Source organism: Triticum urartu, chromosome 2 (genome assembly GCF_003073215.2).
Source record: "Triticum urartu cultivar G1812 chromosome 2, Tu2.1, whole genome shotgun sequence".
Lineage (NCBI taxonomy): Eukaryota > Viridiplantae > Streptophyta > Magnoliopsida > Poales > Poaceae > Triticum > Triticum urartu.
Genome location: NC_053023.1, coordinates 49,400,661 through 49,420,456, shown reverse-complemented (window position 1 = coordinate 49,420,456; position 19,796 = coordinate 49,400,661). Strand labels below are relative to the sequence as shown.

The 19,796-nt window shown below is 43.2% G+C and overlaps 1 pseudogene; it reads left to right on the top strand.

Moving 5' to 3' along the window:
- Positions 1 to 13,527: 13,527 nt before the first annotated feature.
- Positions 13,528 to 16,967, top strand: LOC125540970 (annotated as a pseudogene).
- The last annotated feature ends 2,829 nt before the right edge of the window (positions 16,968 to 19,796 follow it).

Sequence of the window (19,796 nt, the reverse complement as noted above, 5' to 3'; positions counted from 1 at the left end):
AACCATAGTTCATATGGTGTCATCTTATTGGAATTACGTGGTGCCCTATTTAAAGTGAATGTGGTTGTCTCTAATGCCTAACCCATAAACTATCGTGGTAATTCGATAAGAGACATCATGGTATGCATCATATCCAATAGGGTGCAGTTCGGACACACCATCACACTATGGTGTTCCAGGCTGTATTAGTTGTGAAACAATTTCCACAATATCTTAATTCTGTGCCAAACTCGTAATTCAGATATTCATCTCTATGATCATATCATAGATATTTTATCCTCTTATCACGACGATCTTTCAACTTCACCTTGAAATTACTTGAACCTTTCAATAATTCAGACTCATGATTCATCAAGTAAATATACTCAACATCTAGTCAAATCATTTGTGAAGTAAGAACATAATGATATCCACTACACGCCTCAGCACTCATTGGACTGCACACATCAAAATGTATTACTTCCAACAAGTTGCTTTCTAGTTCCATTTTACTGAAAACGAGGCTTTCAGTCATCTTGCCCATGTGGTATGATTTGCATGTCTCAAGTGATTCAAAATCAAGTGAGTCCAAACGGTCCATTTGCATGGAGTTTCTTCATGCATATACACCAATAGCCATGGTTTGCATGTCTCAATTTTTTCAAAAACGAGTGAGCCCAAAGATCCATCGACATGGAGCTTCTTCATGCGTTTTATACTGATATGACTTACGTGGCAGTGCCACAAGTAGGTGATACTATCATTACTATCTTATATCTTTTGGCATGAACATGTGTATCACTACGATCGAGATTCAATAAACCATTCATTTTAGGTGCAAGACCATTGAAGGTATTATTCAAATAAACAGAGTAACCATTATTCTCCTTAAATGAATAACCGTATTGCGATAGACATAATCCAATCATGTCTATGCTCAACGCAAACACCAATCTTGATGGTAGAGGGAGCGTGCGATGCTTGATCACATCAAGCTTGGAAAAACTTCCAACACATATTGCCAGCTCACCTTTAGCTAGTCTCCGTTTACTCCGCAGCCTTTTATTTCGAGTTTACTAACATTTAGCAACCGAACCGGTATCTAATACCATGGTGCTACTAGGAGTACTAGTAAAGTACACATTAACACAATGTATATCCAATATACTTCTATCGACCTTGCCAGCCTTCTCATCTACCAAGTATCTAGGGTAATTCTGCTCCAGTGGTTGTTCCCCTTATTACAGAAGCACTTAGTCTCGGGTTTGGGTTCAACCTTGGGTTTCTTCACTAGAGCAGCAGCTGATTTGCCGTTTCATGAAGTATCCCTTTTGCCCTTCTTGAAACTAGTGGTTTCACCAACCATCAACAATTGATGCTCCTTCTTGATTTCTACTTTTGTGGTGTCAAACATCGCGAATATCTCAAGGATCATCATATATGTCCCTGATAGTTCATCACGAAGCTCCAGCAGCTTGGTGGTAATGAGTTCGGAGAAACATCACTATCTCATCTGGAAGATCAACTCCCACTCGATTCAAATGATTGTTGTACTCAGACAATCTGAGCACAAGCTCAACAATTGAGCTTTTCTCCCTTAGTTTGCAGGCTAAGAAAATCGTCGGAGGTCTTATACCTCTTGACGTGGGCACGAGCCTGAAATCCCAATTTCAGCCCTCGAAACATCTCATATGTTTCGCGACGTTTCAAAACGTCTTTGGTGCCTCAACTCTAAACCGTTTAACTGAACTATCACGTAGTTATCAAAATGTGTATGTCAGATGTTCGCAACATCCACAGACAACGTTCGAGGTTCAGCACACTGAGCGGTGCATTAAGGACATAAGCCTTCTATGAAGCAATGAGGACAATCCTCAGTTTACGGACCTAGTCCGCATAATTGCTACTATCAATTTTCAACTAAATTTTCTCTAGGAACATATCTAAACAGTAGAACTGAAGCGCGAGCCACGATATAATTTGCGAAGACCTTTTGACTATGTTCAGGATAATTAAGTTCATCTTATGAACTCCCACTCAGATAGACATCCCTCTAGTCATCTAAGTGATTACATGATCCAAGTCAACTATGCCGTGTCCGATCATCACGTGAGACGGACTAGTGTGTTGGAAATATGCCCTAGAGGCAATAATAAATAAGTTATTATTATATTTCCTTGTTCATGATAATCGTTTATTATCCATGCTAGAATTGTATTGATAGGAAACTCAGATACATGTGTGGATACATAGACAACACCATGTCCCTAGTAAGCCTCTAGTTGACTAGCTCGTTGATCAATAGATGGTTACGGTTTCCTGACCATGGACATTGGATGTCGTTGATAACGGAATCACATCATTAGGAGAATGATGTGATGGACAAGACCCAATCCTAAGCCTAGCACAAGATCGTGTAGTTCGTATGTTAAAGCTTTTCTAATGTCAAGTATCATTTCCTTAGACCATGAGATTGTGCAACTCCCGGATACCGTAGGAGTGCTTTGGGTGTGCCAAACGTCACAACGTAACTGGGTGGCTATAAAGGTACACTACGGGTATCTCCGAAAGTGTCTGTTGGGTTGGCACGAATCGAGACTGGGATTTGTCACTCCGTGTGACGGAGAGGTATCTCTGGGCCCACTCGGTAGGACATCATCATAATGTGCACAATGTGATCAAGGAGTTGATCACGGGATGATGTGTTACGGAACGAGTAAAGAGACCTGCCAGTAACGAGATTGAACAAGGTATCGGGATACCGACGATCGAATCTCGGGCAAGTATCGTACCGCTAGACAAAGGGAATTGTATACGGGATTGATTAAGTCCTTGACATCGTGGTTCATCCGATGAGATCATCGTGGAACATGTGGGAGCCAACATTGGTATCCAGATCCCGCTGTTGGTTATTGACCGGAGAACGTCTCGGTCATGTTTGTATGTCTCCCGAACCCGTAGGGTCTACACACTTAAGGTTCGATGACGCTAGGGTTATAAAGGAAGCTTGTATGTGGTTACCGAATGTTGTTCGGAGTCCCGGATGAGATCTCGGACGTCACGAGGAGTTCCGGAATGGTCCGAAGGTAAAGAATTATATATAGGAAGTGCCATTTCGGCCATCGGGACAAGTTTTGGGGTTATCGGTATTGTACCGGGACCACCGGAAGGGTCCCGGGGGCCCACCGGGTGGGGCCACCTGCCCCGGAGGGACACATGGGCTATAGGGGGTGCGCCTTGGCCTACATGGGCCAAGGGCACCAGCCCCAAGGGGCCCATGCGCCTAGGGTTTCACAAAAGGGAAGAGTCCCAATAGTGGAAGGCACCTCCTAGGTGCCCCCCCCCTTGGCCCTCCTATATATAGTGGGGGAAGGAGGGCTTTTCATCGATGCCTTTGGTTGCCTCCTTCTCCCTCTCCAACACCTCTTCCTCCTCTTCTGCGGTGCTTGGCGAAGCCCTGCAGGATTGCCACGCTCCTCCATCACCACCACGCCGTTGTGCTGCTGCTGGATGGAGTCTTCCTCAACCTCTCCCTCTCTCCTTGCTGGATCAAGGCGTGGGAGACATCATCGGGCTGTACGTGTGTTGAACGCGGAGGTGCCGTCCGTTCGGCACTAGGATCTCCGGTGATTTGGATCACGACGAGTACGACTCCATCAACCCCGTTCTCTTGAACGCTTCCGCTTAGCGATCTACAAGGGTATGTAGATGCACTCTCCTTCCCCTCGTTGCTAGTCTCTCCATAGATAGATCTTGGTGACACGTAGGAAAATTTTGAATTTCTGCTACGTTCCCCAACATAGTCAACATCGGTGAACATCTTCATGTTGATCACATCTACCATACGACTCATGCTCAACCTTTCGGTCTCTTGTGTTCCGAGGCCATGTCTGTACATGCTAGGCTCGTCAAGTCAACCTAAGTGTTTTGCATGTGTTCCGAGGCCATGTCTGTACATGCTAGGCTCGTCAACACCCGTTGTATTCGAACGTAAGAATCTATCACACCCGATCATCACGTGATGCTTCGAAACGACAAACTTTCGCAACGGTGCACAGTTAGGGGGAACACTTTCTTGAAATTTTAATGAGGGATCATCTTATTTACTACCGTCGTTCTAAGCAAATAAGATGTATAAACATGATAAACATCACATGCAATCAAATAGTGACATGATATGGCCAATATCATATAGCTCCTTTTGATCTCCATCTTCGGGGCTCCATGATCATCATCGTCACCGGCATGACACCATGATCTCCATCATCATGATCTCCATCATCGTGTATTCATGAAGTTGTCTCGCCAACTATTACTTCTACTACTACAGCTAACGGTTAGCAATAAAGTAAAGTAATTACATGGCGTTGTTCAATGACACGCAGGTCATACAATAAATAAAGACAACTCCTAAGTGGGCTGGGCCCATGCGCCTAGGGTTGGGGGGAACCCTAAAAGGGGCACCCCCTTGGCTTGGGGGGCAAGCCCCCTCCCCTTGGCTGTCGCCCCCCTCTAGATCTCATCTAGAGGGGCCGCCCCCCTTCGCCCTATAAATAGAGGGGTGGAGAGAGGGCAGTAGCACCACATCCAAGGCGCAGCCCTCCCCCTCTCCAACACCCCCTCCTCCTCCGTTGAGCTTGGCGAAGCCCTGCTGGAGAACTGCAAGCTCCACCACCACGCCGTCGTGCTGCCAGAGTTCTTCCCCAACTTCTCCTTTCCCCTTGTTGGATCAAGAAGGACGAGATGTCCCCAGGCTGTACGTGTGTTGAACGCGGAGGCGCCATTGTTCGGCGCTTAGATCGGAATCAACCGCGATCTGAATCGCTGCGAGTACACTCCCTCATCCGCGTTCTTGTAACGCTTCCGTGTCGCGATCTTAAAGGGTATGAAGATACACTCCCCTCTCTCTCGTTGCTAGTCTCTCCATAGATTGATCTTGGTGATGCGTAGAAATTTTTTAATTTCTGCGACGATCCCCAATAGAAACGTCCCCACAATATAGTTTTGTAGTGCTACTACTTCTGTTTACTACAACTGTGAGCATCAAAGCTTCACAATAATCTCTGACTAGTCAAGTGTCAGTGGTACTTATCTAGTTGAGTTTATGACAATCTTGACAAGAGGTTTTGCCCCTCACCATATATTAAAGAGTTTCCCTTTTGGTTAGTTGCTCAGCAGTGCTTTTAAGGTTTGCCAAAAATATCTGTACTTTTAAGGTTTGCCCACTCTGGCCCACCCAAACATACATATATTCATCTCCATCTGCTCGCCGGACCAAACCTTAGCCACTTCACATTCCTCTCCCCTCCATTCTCTCCCCATCACCAGTCGAGCAGACTATGAGTCCCACCGGGAACAGGCAGCCCGCTGTGGGATGGAGAGGATAAGGGCCATCGAGACCCGTATCGCGGCGGAAATGGCGGTGGCGGAGGCGGCTGATGCGACAGTGCAGGCAGCCGCAGAGGAGGAAGCCATCCGCACTTGCATTGTGAAGACACGACAACGGAGGAACACACGTGCCCTCGCCCGAGAGCAGAATCGGGCGGTCTATGCCATGGTCGGGCTGCCACCGAAGGAGGACAGCTCCGCGACGAGTAGATCTGGCTTGATCCCTACCGCGTCTCGACCGGTACTTCCGCGAGAAGGATGGCAAGGATGCCAGGAAGGGCAAGGTTAGTCGTGGATGATCTCCACCATAGCCAAACATGCCAAATTTTGATAGTTTAATGGCATGTTAGTTAGTGGTGATGGAGTAGTCGGACGATGTGTATGCATCGACGTAGTTGCATGAGTACTAGGGGTTGGGGCGCCACCTGGTGGCACCTCTTGAGAGGAATCTGGGTGGTGCCAGATTGAAAGCGCCCATTCCACTTACTTTCACGACAAATTTCGGAAGAGCTTAAATGATGCTTAAATACAAGGAGATTAGGGCATATGAAACACAAAACACTGGAAGGCATGAGGTAGAACCAGAAAGACAGAGAGAGTTCACACATACTCATTATCTAATGATGAATCAGTATATGTTGCAAGTTTCTGCAGTGGTAAGAAATCAGCATTCAACCAGGACAAAGAGAGCTCACACATACTCATTATCTAATGAATCAATATATGCTGAAGTTTCTGTAGTGGTAAGAATTCAACATTCAATTGTGACATGAAGTGCTACACCAAAACAATAAGAGCACAACGACGAAAAGTTTAAAGGGTATTCAAGCTGAATGCTCAAATTAAAATTACCATGAAATGTGAGGAAAATGCCACCCGGTTCTATGTGGATTCTGCGGCATGTCTTGCAAGTAACCATACCATTCAATAAGCTAGAAATTTTGTAGACATCAAGTGGAGTCAAAAAATGCTTTCAATGCTAACCATCGGAGGAAGACAATCTTCAGCATGTCTCCTAAGAACAGAGAAACCACCACGGGTACTTTTATCCTTGCTAGTGTCCTGCAGAAGGAATGTATGATGACTTTCTCGAGTTCTTGTGGTTTAGGACCCAAGCTTGTGAGCTCACCTTACTAATTAAGGGGGTTCAAATCAGAAAATTAATGAACGTACATGTAGACAGAAACATGGAACATTACTAACAAAGAAGACAGCTGCTACATGAAACAGAACTAAACAGGACCACCGGACCATCTCGTAGAACATCTGACACAGCTTGTGACAATAATCAGGTTAACTCAAATAATCAGGTGAACCTGCATAACGCAAAGGTACATGCATTCAAATATTAGTGAGAAAACAAATATGTAAGTGCTAAATATTAAAAGGCTTACATTGTCGATATCACATATTCTAATTCTTTTTGTCAAATGGTGACGTATCAAGAATCCCATACTCCAAATGTCCATCGTACTGATATTATATGTGAAGAAAAGTACACAGGAAAGGACAAGGCTTTGTTACAAGGTATCTACCATTATGTTTCAGAAGAGTGTCATGTTGTAGCCCTCATTTTGAAGCTTTGCCTCAATAGTCTCAGACAATAAAGAAGGGTATTATGACTATTATGAGTAAGTCCTCTAGAATATCAACCACTACTGTGGGAACTGATGTGCAGATAATGGAATAGAAAGCAGTACTCTAATCTATGAGCACAAGAGTTACATAATATGTAGTATGCCTAAATCAATTCATTAAGAACTTAATTAGACCAGCGTACATTACAAGAGGTCCAAAAAGGCCAAAAGGGAGTGCGGGATGATGCTTCTGTATATTCATACATTTGGATAGTCAAATTGTAGGTGACAAGTAACAAAGGTAACACAGATATACTTAGCTTACATCATATGAGAAACACACAGAGGAGGGAATACGCACAGCATTAACACAAAGAAATCATTCTAGTAGAAGTTATAGAGAATCATGTATGTCATAGACCGATGGTTCCAGTGCTTGTGCGCAAGAAGCGATCTATTAAAAAAACTGCCCCATAACAAATCTAAGGCCATCACTACTTGACAAACTTCTTAACCACATATACCAAAACTAACATCAGCCATTTGTATCATTGAAATATAATTTGCCCCTGAAAATAGAAAACAAGAGCATAAAAAACCAGACTGTCAAGATGAACACGGGAAGATGCCAAATAGTGGAGAAAATAGTTAGCTATGTCTCCAAAATGAAAGGTGACAGTAAAACCGACAAGTTCAATGTACATCAAAAACTTATATATTGGCATAATTCTGCAGTATTGTTTGTTTGATCTTCAATTGTCAAAAATGACTTGTGCCTCTATACTAATTGTAACGTTCAACAGATAGGAAGCTTATTATTGTATAAAGCCTTATCAGTATATAACTGGATTGCACACAGACAGAAATGCAATGCACATCATGTGATTCCACTCCTTCCTCTTAGTCCAGCCCCCTCTTTTCCATAACTCTCTCTCAAATACACATGTCCTCCCTTGAGGGGAAAACATAAATTAGTATGAAAACCATAGATATGGAAAGGAAAAGGAACAAAACATGTATGGAATTTTGAAGCCATGCCTTCGTAGACCTGCTTCTAACTATAGTGCTATGTGTACAATTATTTCTTATAAAGAACAAGCCCACAAAAACTACAATATCATTGAATGTATTGTATTTGGAGAACCATAAGAGCAGATCTAGAAGAAAGCCTTTTCGCACCGGTATTTGCAGACAATATGAGGAACAGACACAGCCGGATGTCGAGAATGGAGAGCTGGTACCAAAGAGCATACCTCACATGTCTGCCGACGCAGCAGGCGCCTGCTTGAGGTGGTCCAGGAGCCTGCCGCCACCAAGGCTGAGCTAATCGGCATTGGCAGGGATGACGTGGTCAAGCTGCAGTGAGCGTGCCACCTTTCAAGAATAATGCATTTTCTTAAGAATGGATCTAACAAAACATGCTACAGCCAAGTACGCTGGTGCATATGAGTTGCACCCGGATCAACAGCATGCTTATCATAAGGGATTTAAGGCCGTTTCTTCCTTGACAAAATTTCATTCTTTCCAACTAAATATACCATACTTTGAAGAATGTCAATGCATTATATATCCAGTTCATGCTTTCTTCAAAATTGTATGAGTTGAGGGTTCATAATATGTACTAGTGGGCAAGGGTGCTCCGCCGCGCCAGGAAGTTACCCAGATGTTTGCTTGGCTTTTTTTTGAAAGGGAAGGTTGTTTGATTGCCTATATATTATTTAATTTCTATAAAAAGTATTTAGTTGTCCATCACTTTAATGAGCTGGTTTATTTAACAAATGTGGCATATTCTTAGATAGAAAACATGGCACATTGATAGGTGAACAACACCACAATAGTTCATTTATAGAGATCAAAATATACGATATCCACTGTCATTATCGGAAACAAATGTTCACTGCCATTGTCTTAAAGAGAAGTTCTCAGATGAAACTAAATTATAATATTATATGCCTAATTTAGCAAGTTACCAGCATGTTAGGCAGCTTTTGAACTGAATGCTTGCTCACAAGAAGTACTACAGTTTGTAAAATTCAGCCATTTCTGCATTACTATACCCTTGAAAACAGAAACCGAAAAAATATTTGCAACATGAATGTGTACAATTAGTCTTAAACAAAGAACATACATAATCTTCACAAGGTCCAGAGTGGCAAACCATGTGTACAGTTCTCAAATAAGACGTCGCGATATCATCACCGACTTGTTGTTCCAGCCATACATTAGAAATTCCATCCATTAGCATTTGACAACATGACTCAACGATTACCTTACCTCATCAAATCATCGTGACACCTTGTATCCTGCATGGTCAAGTACACCTTCTGATGGCAATAACAAATTCTGGATAAGATTAAGGAAAAATTAGCATGCTGATCTTTTCTAGAAAATAAATAAAATATGATTCCTTGGTCTTCAAAGAAAATAGAAATCATTTTTCATAATTCCAATATGAAACGACTTTATTTGTAGAAGTAAGAAAGGCAAGCAACTCAGCCAAATGGATGCGGTATATACATGAATACATACGTAGCAAAAGGAAATCATATATGCATGGGACATGGGCACAACACAAAAAAATTCTTTATGCATATTTCACATACATAACTAAAGTTAATGATCATCTCATGCAAAAACAGTCACTAATTAATTAAAACAATTCATCCAACATTATACTTCTAGTCTGATACAACTTGTACCGAGGATTATTGTAAGAGAGCACTTCTAGAATTATGCAGATATAAATTGTTTGACATTTATGTCAACAAACTACAAACCACCATGCATGTTGTCTGGTCAAGTTTTAACGGGATGATTGTAAAACGATTTACCTTCAAACTATATTGACAGGAAAATAGATCGGACTCAGCTTAATCTTTGACCTCGTGTAATTAGCACTTGGTCATTTGCAAAAACAGTTCATCTGGTTATATTTAGTACCTACAGAAGCGAGCATAGAAATGTTTGTCCTCACAAACAAAGAATAAGAATGCATGTGTAAGACCAATACTATAACTGGTTATCAAGAAAACTAAACAATAGAAGAAACATAAAATAAAGGATGGAAGATTGGACCTACCTGAATAAGAATGCCACAGGATACATCAGGAATTCCTTCTTTATGGCTGGCGCCCATAGAATTTCCAGAGAATGCATATTGACCAAGCTCATGCAGTCCTCGATAGAGCAAAAATCCAGGGACAACCTTCGTAACTAATATCCAACCACCTGAGTAGAAAATACAAACCTTGTTATCTGTAGTCATAACATGTAAATTGAATAGTAGATTACTGCTAAGTTAGCAGCTTACAGTGAAAAGTTCTATCCTACAGAAAAGGGAAAAGAAATGCCACCTGTAAGCCAGAGCCAAATATATAGATGGCCAAACATTGCAGCAGCAGAATAAATGAAAATTTTCACTTTAAGAAGGAATCTTGACTCAAGATGTTAGAGGTTTAAGTCACTGATTGTGGCTATCTTAACAGATGAAACGAAAGATGCCACAAAAGGCAAAAAACCAATCTGTAAAAGTATGTAGATGAGGAAAAAAATATGCCATAGTATTTGACTCCATCAAAAGGATCAATTTGGTTAGTTTGCTGCGGTAGTCTTGAAGCAGAGAGTAATTTGTTGCTGAGGTGTTGACTGTGGCTCCATTAATTGTACATTTCAGGAGTCTGGCAGGGCTGCTGTTAAGGTATCTGGGACTGGGAGAGCTACTGTCAAGGTGTCACACAGAGTTGTTTCTACTGCTAGTGTCGGGTTTTTGCCTCATGTATAGTGGAGCCTCGACATGGAGCTCAAGCCATTATGGCTGACAAGATGTGTGCTATCACGGGTCAGTTGAGCTATTCTACCGAAGATTGTTAGTTTCAGTACAATATTTTTATTGGTTTCAGTTTGCCGAACTTAACAGCCTTTAGCTACTCCCACCTTCCTGAGTACAAGACCATATGCAGTATTTAATGCTATGCTAGTGTTTTGTCTCAGCAGGAGTCTAACCAGAAAGACATGTGCTTGATTGCTATCCCTGCTGGTATCAATCAGAAGAAAAGTGTAGATGCCTTTATGAAGAAGGTACTTCGTTTACTACTTCTTTCAGCAGTAATTTGTCCATACAATTATCATGAACTCTTGAATGCTCAGTTTCTTGTAGATAACTTTACAGCTATATTGTTCCACTACGATGGGAAGGTCAATGAGTGGAATGATCTACCATGGAGCAAAAGTGTGATACACATCACTGCTTCTAATTAGACAGAATGGCACGACCTCTTTTTACCCTTGCACTGAACTAAGAGTCAGACCTTGACTATCTATAATTTGTATTGATCTGGTATCATTTAACTTCGAGATGACATCTACTCCCTCCGTCCCATAATATAATAGTGTCAAAACGCTCTTATATTATGGGACGGGTGGAGTATCTTTTAGGTGGTTTGCTAAAAGGTTCCTCCATCCTGCTGTCGTCTCGATGTACAAGTATATATTTCTTTGGGACGAAGATCTTGAAGTAGATAATTTTAACCCAAGAGGGTATATGTGTTGCATGAACCCTGGTATTGTTCTTAAACCTGTCATTTCCTATCTGTCATTAAAAAATATGCCTTGTGCCAAGGTATCAGTCATGGAATGTGTTCAGAGTGCAATGCATTCCGCACTTAAATCCTGGTCCAGGCAGCTACAGCCTACAAGTATAACAATGCAGTTTTGCCATTGCAGAATCAATTGTTGTGTGTTGCTGCCTGGTATGTGCTAGGCAGCAAAGCTATATCTGTTTTGAGAATGATGCAACTAATTTGTGTATTACATTCGGAATGTCGACATTGGAGTGTCTTGATTCTAGTGTTCTCCCCCCTAGATAATTTGATCTGTTGATTCTCTGTACCAATTTGGCTAACATTGTAATATGGAGCAGGTATTTGAATATAGTGAAATCAGAAAGGCTGGAGATATCTCAACTTGGTCCCGACTCTTATCTAAAATTCATCATCCGGTAACTGTTCGTAAAAAATAGGGAATTTCCACAGGTAGATTTTATGTAATGCAACGCCCTGTTTGCTTGACTTGAATTTTACAGAATAACAAACTAAGAATATATATAATTTGACGGAAGAGTCAGTTGGGCTAATAAAGATTGTTCAAGAGAAAGGGCCACCTTGTTCTGGGTATGTTTTCTTTCTTAAACTCTTTCTTGTGGTATTACATCTGCTTTCCTTGTTAACTAAATGTGTTAGTTACTATTTGATCTGGTGTAGACTGTAGCACACTAGCATTGTCTTGCTGCTTAATGACCATAGTACGCTAGCAACAAGCCCGCATCAGGTATGCACTTGCGTGAAAATTAGTTGATTTCAGATTGGTCGAGGGCATGGCACCGGTTTTCTCAAAATCTGCTTGGCATCTCATCCAGGTAAGGTTTGTATTTGAGTTTAGGTTTGAACCAAGTTGTAGACCTTTTATGTTGATCAGTCCCATATTTAACTTGAATAGCTCATATTTAACCATGTACGGAAAAGCACACAATACGCTGCCATGAGGGTGGATCTAAATAAATAGAGCGGTGACACACACAAAAATCACGAAGGTCCCCAACCCTTCCTAACCTGGTGGGGTCGATTGATTTAACAACTGAAAACTGATGATGCGCCGTATGAAAAACAAACTACCCAGATGCTCATACCTCAGACGAAGGGAGGGCCCAGCCCAATGGACAGAGGCTGCGATGGGGTGGAGACGGCAGCAGGACGTCCCAGAGACCAAGGGAGGAGAGGGGACGGCGCCGGCGGTGCGACGCTGCATCGACCGCCGTGCACAAAGAGGGCAGAGCTCGGGGAAGAGATGTCGGCGACATGTGTGGGGAGTAGGCACGGGAGCACCACCTGGAGGCCTCTCTCTTTCTCCCTCCTCTCCTTCTTCTTCTTCTTCTTCTTCTTCTTCTCATCTTCTCTCTCTCTCTCTCCTGCATATTGAATCAAGCGCGGCCGCCATCGCCCTCTGCCGGGGAAGCACGCCTTCGCGCGCGCGCACCTCAGATCTCGAGGTAGACGAGATGCGGGAGAGTGGGGTGGGGGTAACTAGCGCGGGAGGATGGAGGAGGAGGAGCATGGAGCCGGCTAGGGTTCGTGAGGGACGAGAGGATTGGGCGCACAGGGCATGGGAAGAGTCGGGCGCGTGGGAGGAGTCCTTTTCCCCCTCTCTCTCAGCTCTCTCTCACCCAATCGCTATCATCGTGCTTGATGACGTGTCTAGCGGGGAGGGATGGCCCTTAATGCACATCTTTATTGTTTTGGATGTATGGATTTGAGATATGATAAGTGAGATGTGTGGATGTGGATTGCATTATTTGAGACATGACCGATCAGTGTACGCGGGCGTTTGAGAGGCCGAATTTGCCGAACGTGACTGTAGATGTTCTTATGTTGTTAAATTTTTTTATGGGTACTTCTTTTAAAGGGCATCAGGCATCAGGCAAGCCGCTGGGCTGTTGATATGGGCCTTTAGTAGTTTCCTGGGCTAAACCACTAAAGGCCCATATTATTTTCTGGGGTCGTAAGAAGGCACGGCACCCCTGGTAGAGGATCCGGTTCCCAGATCGAGCTGCCACCTCCTGGAACGCCGCCGCCGGGGACGCTTGGAATCGACCGGCGACCACTACCCCCACAACAGGAGGCAATACCCTCTTCTCCTGACGGCAGGTAGCCCTCTCCAATCCCTGAAGCAGCAGCCTCTCCTCAACTTCTTGACCTGTTTTATTCAGATTTGATTTCTTCCATTAAGCTCCTGGATGCTGTCCTTGGCTGCTTGCTAGTGCTGGCTGCTGCTCTTTGAATGCCTGTAGATTGTACTAGTAGTGTACTAGTGTAGTACTCCCTTTATTCCACAATGTAGTGCTTCCTCTATTTCCGTGTTTCAACTTTGACCGTAAATCTAACTAGCAAGACCGATTGCGGCGGGAGCAAAAATTATATCAGTGAATTCGTATTCGAAAGAAGTTTTCAATTATATATTTTTTTTCTCCTGCCGTAGTTGGTCTCGTTGGTTAAATTTATAGTTAAAATTAGACCTCGGGAAGTGCAAGCGCACTATATTTTGAAATGAAGGGAGTACTGCTTTCTGCTTCATTTTAGGTGCTTCTTTTTGCTAGCTGAATGTCATCCTGCTCTTGAATGCTTGTGTTGCTGCTGTTGCTTGCTACTCATGTGTCATGTCATGCTGCTGTTGATCATGAATGATGAATGCTTGTTGTTTCCTGTTTCTACTGCTTGCTGTTAGGTTAGGTAAATATTGGGGTTCCGGCCAGACAGCCCACCACGCTTGTCGTGAGCTTGGTAAGCACGAAAGGCCGCATCTGAAAAAACAAGAGAAAGCTCGGAAGGTTCTCTCCTCTTCCCCCAAACCCCAGCCATGGCCGACCCCGCCGCCGTTCAAAACCGCGTGCCTGAGCCCTGGGCTGGCGCCGATGGAGAAATCGCCGAGGAGGAGTACGAGGAGGAGGAGGAGGAGGAGCTGGACGAGCGGGCGGCCGCGGCCCTCGAGCGGGAGAAGGTGCAGTCCGTGTTCCGGAGGCTCTCCTCGGACCTGGTGGGGATCCGCGTCCACGACGTCATCATCAGGGGCAACGCCAAGACGCGTGAGGAGCTCATCGAGGCGGAGGTTGCCGACCTCCTCCGCTCCACCACCACCGTGCAGGACCTGCTGAGCGCCGCGGCCGATGCCAGCGCGCGGCTCCGCGGGCTCGACGTGTTCGAGGCCGTCAACATCACGCTCGATGCCGGCCCGCCCGAGCTGCCGGGCACCACCAACGTCATCATTGAGGTCGTCGAGCCCGCCATCCCCATTAGCGGCAACGCCGGCGTCTTCTCCAAGCCCGAGGTGCGCTCTCCACTTGGTTCGATTTGTTGGTGATTGCACTGGATGATCAAGCTATGAGTTCAGTTATCGGTGTTCAACATGCAACTTTCACAACTATAGATTACCTTGTTTGTTTGATCTTGAGCACATTCTACCGATGTTTTCAAGTTTCAACTAGCTCAGAAAATAATACTAATGTTTCAACGTTTCTAACAGTTACTTTTTAAGTACGGAACAAAAAGCTGCATTTACTAAGGTTCAGTGTATGTTTCATTGTGCTCTAATCAAAATATAGTTTGGATGTATGTGTTTTGTTAAAAATAAGTGAACGCATTGTCATGAGTTTTGTTAAAATAATTGTTCTGTTGAGAAGTATACTTGGTAATTACCTTTACCCTATACTGAATACAAATACTTTAGTACAAATATAACTTTATAGGTCATGATGTTACCGAACCTATATTGTCGGCATCATAAGGGCAGGAAAAAAAAACACTGTTGTTTTTACTGCATGGCAATCTGCACTACTATTTCAGAGGTTATCACATCTGATGCATGAGTGTGTATTCATTACGTTTGTAGGCAAAAGCATGGTCACTGGAAGGGGCTGTTAAGTGGAAGAATTTGGCTGGCTATGCAGACATCTGGGATGCTTCAGTTGCATATGGTTGGGACCAAACAACAGAGGTTGGCGTAGGAGTCTCGCTGCCAAGATTTAAATCAATACCAACACCCTTGATGGCTCGGGCTTCATTGTTGTCACAAGATTGGATGAAGTTCTCATCATACAAGGAGCGTCTACTTGGTCTTTCATTTGGTTTGCTTTCAACCAGGCACCACGATTTATCTTACAACCTTACATGGCGTACCTTGACTGATCCGTCACGCCTCGCGTCAGCGTCCATCAGAAGGCAGTTAGGCATAACCTTCTATCTGCATTGAAATACACATGCAAGATTGATCAAAGGGATTCACATATCAGGCCAACAAAAGGATATGCATTTCTCTCATCCTCTCAAGTTGGTGGTCTTTGGGATAACAAAGGATTGAATTTTTTTCGCCAGGTCTGTTTTCAGCCTTTTCTGTCCCCCTTTTCACGATTTCTTTAGCACCAATCTATTTATTATTTCTCTTTTCCTTTTTATGGTTCCTCACAATAATGGAGAAGTATACGTGTCACATCCATTCTCATTATTATTATCTTATTGCAATATGGTGCTTTTGACTTTGCTTCAGGAGTTTGATGTTCGTGGTGCCTTGCCTTTTGGATTCTGGAACGCTGCTCTCAATGTTGGTGTAGGAGCTGGTGTTGTTTTACCACTGGCAAGAGGATTTATGAATTCGTCTACACCTGTGACTGATAGATTTAACCTGGGAGGTCACTCTTCTCCAGTTTGCAGCCTGGGTGGAATATCATCCTTGCTCGGTTTCAGAACAAGAGGGGTTGGCCCGACAGAAGCACGGAGGCTTGTCCCCGGCGAGTCGGAAGATGGTTCTGCTGCTGTTCCAGGGAGGGATTACTTGGGTGGCGATCTTGCAGTTTCTGCCTTTGCGGACCTTTCCTTTGATCTGCCTCTGAAGGTGTTTAGAGATGCTGGAATACATGGTCATGCGTTTCTCACTGCTGGGAATCTTGTGAAACTGTCGGAGGGCCAGTACAAAAACTTCTCGCTTGATGAATTCCGTCGTTCGTTTAGGAGTAGTGCTGGAGTTGGCATTATTTTGCCGACTAAACTGTTCCGGGTCGAGGTATGTTTCGATAGTCCTCTTCGATTTCCTTTGCACCAGATTACAGATCATGTGGTGTGCCTGCCTGCCTCCTGACTAACGAACTTGTTTTACTGCATTTGTTTCAGGTGAACTACTGCTACATTCTGAAGCAATCTCAGCACGACAGTGGAAAGACGGGAATTCAGTTCAGCTTCTCCTCGCCCTCGTAGAGACCTGCCACGTATCTATCCTACACTCCACGTGGCATCCCTTTTGCCTCGCCGACCGCTTCGCTCCCCCTTTGTGTTCTTATCTTTCTCGACGAGTACTTGCTGGACAAGCGTATTTGTGTTTTCAGCCTTGTTTTGGGCACCGAAGGAGCCTGGAATATCTTACGTGCTGTTCGGCGTTTTTGCACATCTTCCGGAAGAGTTCAGTTCGCTTCCCTTGTTAACACTAGTGATTGTCGTGGACATGCCTGTGTATATAACTTAAATACCGATGCTGCGATGGTGGATAAGAGTAATAATTTATGTGGACGAAAAATCCGTGCTACTGTGATATCACTTTGTGAGCCTATTTGGGAGTGTTGTGATCTTTTCCTTTTTTGTGTGTGTGGCTTGGATCAAATACGGCCCGTTTGAAACGCAGAAAATACAGCCTACAATCGTCTCTTAGAGCTCTAGAGCTCTGACTATTGTCTACAAATCTGCATAATTCGTCGCTCTAGAGCTCTGTCCTCGGCTCCTTTGGTGTTGGTGGGGGCGGTTTTCCTTCGGGGCAACGGTCGTTTGCTCAATATATGGAGCGTCATTTAAGAAAATAAAGGGTGATGGAGAAAAGGGGGTCATTGGTGACAAAAGAATCGCACGTCGGAGCTTGGCGGCTGGGGCAATTGAACTTTACAAACATTTTGAATACGCAAACATTTTTAAACATTTTTTAAAACATGAATTTTTTTTAAACAATTTGAACATTTTTTGAGTTGTGCGAACATTTTTTTAATTTTTGACAATTGGAAACATTGTTTTGATTGCATGAACATATTTCAGAAAAGACGAACCTTTTTTTGAAAGCGCGAACATTTTTCACAAAGATGAACATTGTTTTGAAAGCGTGAACATTTTTCAAAAATACGATCATTTTCCAAATTGTGAACATTATCTTGAAAACCGTGAATTTGTTATGAAATTTAGGAACATTTTTTGAAAATGTGACATTTTTCAACTTTACAAACATTTTGAAAACAGAAACATTTTTTAAAACACGAACATTTTCTAGAATTTATGAACATTTTTTGAAAACTTGAACATTTTTAATAACCCCAAAAGTATATTCATATTTGGGAACAATTTTGAATTCTAAACATTTTATAAAACCTCTGCATTTTGACGCATAATGCGTCAAATAGGAAATACCGTCAGGAGAGGGATGTTAGGGGGTTCTAACACGGGCTCGGGCAGCATCGTGGCCGACTTGCGCATCGTCACGCTTTATGGGGAAGGGCCCAACCCAATAGGGATAGCACATCCACCACTTTAAGAATCATCAACAAAAAAATCCGCCAAAACTCTATCTAAGTGTCATGTCGGTGAAACCGGTGAACCACACGAGTTGGTTAGATGTGTGGGGCACAAAGCTCATATTACCCTGACCCCCTTTTCTTGATCCAGTCTTTTCTTTGCTCGGTAGTTAGTCACACGTCATGCGACGACGACGCGACAAGAGGGTGATGAAACTGACAAACAAGGCCCACTATCAGGGGCAGAGAGAGGGAGAGAATTCCTTATTTGGCCCTGTCTTAAAATTTGCTTCTCTTTTTGGCCCCCAAAAAATGTTTTTTTTTCTTTTTTGACACTTAAACTTCATTTTGTTCCCTATGCGATACTTCCATCAGATTTAGCTAGTAATGGCATTAAGTCTAACATAAAAAGACATTTTTACCTCTAGTGTAGTATGTGACCAGATTATTCACATGCAAACAAAGAGCTTTATTGTAGACTGTAGTGTATAAATTTGTGCAGATTAATTTTGCGGGTGATAGTTTAGACCTCGACATGTCAACGGGGTGATGTCCCTGAGCTGTGTCCGCGCATCAATTTGCTGCACAAGCTCACGCCTCCATCGAGTAAAATGTCTCCATCCAATCGTTCCAAAAAAAATGTCTCCTCACTGCCATGTATATACACGAATCAGTAGGATAGTTAGGAGAGTATTCCATGGAGATCGAATTGATCCGATCGATTAAGAGCTAGCTTTTCCTGGTTCGCGTACACATGTGAGGTGCCGACTCGACGTGCGTTCACTGTTCAGGCAAAATCAATCAAGCTGCTAGTTTGCATGCTTCTTGTGCTAGCGTTGTACGTGCTCGTGCGTGAGCAACTGAGTGCCGGGCTCTCGCGGATCGAGCTGTGCAATGCGATTGGTTGGGCATTGGTGCATATGAATATTATAACGTGGAATCTCCAACGCGCAACACTTTCATACATTCATATTCACGCTACTTCTCTTCCCTTTCTTGGTGACATGTACTACCATCAGGGATAAAATTGTCTTTGTATGTCATAGTTAACACCGTTGAATGGAAAAATGGATGAAAGTGTCACATAGGGAACAAAATGGAGTTTAAGTGTCAAAAAGGAAAGAAAGAAGTTTTTGGGGCAAAAAGAGAACCAAATTTTAAAAAAGGACCAAATAAGGAATTCGAGCTCGGTACCCGGGGATCCACGGGTTGCCTGCCGTTAGAACTAATCAAGGGAGATCAACGGTTGAGGTTAAGTTGTGGCATACTGCTTCGGTAGGCTAGAGGGCCGTGGGTCGGGCTGTTTTTACCAGCCAGGCTATAGGTCGACTAGGTTTAGTTTTTCTTTTTTTCTTTTTTGTTTCATTTTTACTTTTCATTCTATCTAATCTAAATTTAATTAAAAAATCAAATTCAATCCAAGTCTTTCCATAGAAGTCCATCTAATACTTAGGGTTTAGATTCATGTTGTCTCCTCTAGGCGGCAAGTCAGGGATGCTCATCGTGTGTGCGCCATGGCAAGATCTGACGTTAAGCGCTTCAGATCAATTCGAGAGTTCAAAGGAGTTTGAGAACACTGATCCAGAACGGCGAGTCAGGGTTGGGCATTTGCACAAAGACTTCCCGGCTGTCACTGATGGCGATAGTGGTTGTTCGGTGGTCCAGAGACCTCGAGGTAATTTTTAATATGTTTAAGATGCTTTGTATTTCTGATAAACTTTTATAATAGTACAAATTCTTTGCATAAAAGAAAAAAAACTGTTCAT